Source organism: Hippocampus comes, unplaced genomic scaffold, assembly GCF_001891065.2.
Source record: "Hippocampus comes isolate QL1 unplaced genomic scaffold, H_comes_QL1_v1.1 scaffold9, whole genome shotgun sequence".
In the NCBI taxonomy this organism is placed as follows: domain Eukaryota; kingdom Metazoa; phylum Chordata; class Actinopteri; order Syngnathiformes; family Syngnathidae; genus Hippocampus; species Hippocampus comes.
In genome coordinates, this window is record NW_017805275.1 from 4,481,625 (window position 1) to 4,485,646 (window position 4,022).

Sequence of the window (4,022 nt, forward strand, 5' to 3'; positions counted from 1 at the left end):
ATTCATGGTAACGAAATAAAATGACAAACATGTATCAAATAAATCTGCTCACCTGCAATTTATAATGGCGCATTGTAGTCACCTTTGTGCACGAAAGTACGTTCAATCTCAGCTGCTCAAAATTTTTAGTTATGTGCTGTTGTATCGCCGATTTTCAAAATGCAAGTGATCTGTTTATTTTCAAAGAATAGTTTGTTTTGTTATTGTTTGGTTGGTGTCTTATATGAAATTGCGACATTGCGCAATTTATTGGACAGACTTGTTTAAGATCACACAGCGTAATTTGGGTGGCATTTTATTTCGTATTTTTAAATCATCTTTTTATTTTTGACAATATCTGTAAATTTAGTTTCCTGCTCTTAATTGGGAATACATATTTGATGGTTTTAAATGCTCCTGAAATTAAGTGCTGCTTGACGAGCCTATATTGTGTATGTATGTGACGTCACTGAAGGCCTAAGGTTGAAATGCACGGCCCGTCACTGCAGCTGTCTTCGGGCAGTAGGCGGGGGACACCCTAAACCTGTTGCCAGCCAATCGCAGGACACACAGAGATGAACAACCATCCGCACTCACTCACACCGGGGGATAATTTTGAGTGTTCAATCACCTTGCCATGCATGTTTTTGGAATGTGGGAGGAAACCGGAGTACTCGGAGAAAACCCACGCAGGCCCGGGGAGAACATGCAAACTCCACACAGGGAGGCCGGAGCTGGAATTGAACCCGGTACCTCTGCACAGTGAGGTCGACGCACTAACCACTGGACCACCGGGCCGCCTTTTTCCACTTCAGTTTATTTCAAATACACCCAGAGAAAGCCAATGAGTGTCTCGCGCACGGGCATGTACAGTGGAATGGACTGGCAATTGGCCCTGCGTGGCGGAAGCCAGGGGACAGCCATCTGATGTTGCCATTTTTACTGACAACTTCTGGGTTTTTTTACGTTGAAAACAGTATCAGTATATGTTTTCCGCTAGGTTCCCTGAATGGAGTAATGAGGGCCTCTCAAGGAACAAACTACACCGTTTGTATTCACCATTCAGTGTATATTACAATACATCCTGATTTATATCGTGCTTTCTCAACAGCTGTTTTTCATTATTGTCTTCTTATCACAGTAACGTGAATCATGATTTACACAGGCTATTTTTACATTTTCTAACATTTTTTTTTTCCCTGCTGTTTTGCTTTCATTCCATTGTTAATGGACCTGACAACAAGATGCAGATGAATCTTTGAGTAGCACTCAGAGATATACCTTAAAGGAGAATTTTTTTAGATTGGATTTGTACCGATGAAATGTGCATGTACTGTAGCACTTCTCCCAGACTTATCGGTACAACCATATGCCATAGACGGTGGGAAAACACTGCAGCGAAATCAATGCATTCAAGTTAGGCGGGCTTAGCAAGTGGATACATTCTTTTTACTGCAGCTTTAAATGTCTTTAAGTCTGAAGCATGCCAACACCTTTGGGAATTCAGGTTTGGATCCTTTGAAGCCTTTTTTTAACCTTTTAATGACTTCAGAGAAAATAAAGGTGTAGAATGCGGACACGTGGAGATCGCCTGTAAACCCTCTGACAAGGAAGAGGAGGGCAGAATGAGATATAAAAAACAAATATTGGCACAGAGGCGCCTTTGTACACTCCAGACAGACATTCTGCAGACAGTGAGTAATGCACGTATGACTTGGATCCCATGCGGCTTGTCGGAAGATCATACTCATTGCACCAGAAAGGCCAAGGTTATGATCAGACATCTCTGGTCATCAGTATTCCCCATTCAAGGTCAGGTGGGCTCCACTCGTGATTCCCAACATTGCTTGATTATCTGACCTCATTCATAATGTGGCAGGGGATTCAAATAAACTCAACAAGAAATCCTCATGGTGAACTGTTTTTTTTTTCCTATAAAGAAAAGAATTAACTGAACCAAAAAGATTTTTGGGTGTCCTAATGCCAAATGACACTTACAGTATTTACGAGTATTTTTTTGTGGATTTTTAGATGGGAGGAAAAGGTGCACATTTCTCTCCATCCAAAGCTGTTGCTGTGTGATGTCATTGTGTGATGTTTAATGCATTTGGTAGAGTACTAATTATTTCAGGGAAGGTAATTGCAACCACATGGCAATGGCCAATTGCAGCTCTGACCTGATTGGCTTGCAGCTCAGGTGAACTCCTTTCAAAAAAAGCATTGAGGAAGTCAGCACGGCCCGGTGGTATCGGTTGCAATTCCAACTCCGGTTTCAATTCCAACTCCAGCCTCCCTGTAGGGAGTTTGCATGTTCTCCCCGGGCCTGCGTGGGTTTTCTCCAGGTACTCCGGTTTCCTCCCACATTCCAAAAACATGCATGGCAGGCTGATTGAACACTCAAAATTGACCCCGGGTGTGAGTGTGAGCACGGATGGTTGTTCATTTCTATGTGCCCCGCGATTGGCTGGCAACCGGTTCAGGGTGTCCCCCACCTACTGCCCGAAGACGGCTGGGATAGGCTCCTGCACCCCCCGCGACCCTTGTGAGGATAAGCGGATCGGAAAATGGATGGATGGATTGAGGAAGTCACAGAGCTGGACAGCTTGGAGAGCATTGATACATGTGTTATGCTAAACCTGCTTAGCTGTTTCCACTTGAAATAAACAAAACGGGAAAATTTCATTCCTGGATCCTGGCTGAACACACGGCCTGCTTTTTCAACACATAATATCAGGCTATAATATACTTGGAAAAATACCTCAAGCTTGGCATTTGTTTACTTTGTCTCCTTTGGGAATTTGGAGGAAACACATGTCAGTTATCATGTGTATGGATTGCTGAGGTCTGGAACATTCGGAAATTCTAGAAAATGGGATGAGAAGTTACACTTTTGGTCAAAAGAGGCCCTTCCACGTCCTTGCTGAGTGACTGTCAATGTATCGATTTCACCCAATCCTGCTTTTATGGCTTTCAAAAGCATGTGTGAAGGATGGTCGCTGATACTGAACCAGCATTGTTGGATCAGGATGAAAAAGAACCAAATGTAGTCATGCAGAGCTTTATTAAATATCCCCCTACAGAAATGACGAGTAACTCTGTCTGAATTCACATCTGGAGTGGACATTGGACTTCTGAGTTCATGGCAGGAAGCATTTATAAAGTATTAGATGTGGCTTCGAGCTGACTTCCAAAATATAAAATTGGCACAACTAAGATGGCAACAGATGCAAAGAGAAATGATCACAAGTGACAAATTCAATTTTTCAGCGAGAAATGCTCGGTTGGCTTGCAGTGAGTGTTTGGATTGTCTCAGTTACCAGGCTTCAGCTAATGATTAATTCCAATATCCTACTTCATCTCTGATGTTAAAACCATTCACTTCAACCGCGAAGATGGAGGGAAGATCAGTAATCATGTCATTTTCATTCAAAACAACTGACCTGTTCATAATAAAATTACCACATTACTTGTTGACTCAGCTGTGTCATCATTTCAGAAGCATACTTGGACCACGTTCAGACCGCCCACAAATACGATATAGTCATTTTAAAGTGGATAAATGTTTTGTTTTGTTTTGTTTTTTTAGTAACATCATTTTCTCCCGCATCCACCTGCATATAAGAAACTGTCACGCAACCACATCAATGAAAGCATACCGCTGCATCTCAACATGATCATCTTTTTCTGTACTTTTATTTAACCATGAAACTCATTTTAAATTAGGCAAATGAACCATAAATTATTACGAAAGCCACCTTTTATCTACAAAACACTTTGGACATGCGGTCTTTGAAGTGTTCACTATGACAATAAAATTCTACCAAACAACTGTGGTGAAAACAAACCAGTGGAATTTTCACATTAACATGTCATGTTTCACGAAACAATGATCTGTAAACTCCATTTAAGAACGAAACTTATCTGAGCACCATGAAAAAATTGAATAAAGTACAACAATCCGTGTGTGTGCTTGTGTGTGTGTGTGTGTGTGTGTGTGTGTGTGTGTGTGTGTGTGTGTGTGTGTGTATGTGTGTGTGTGTATA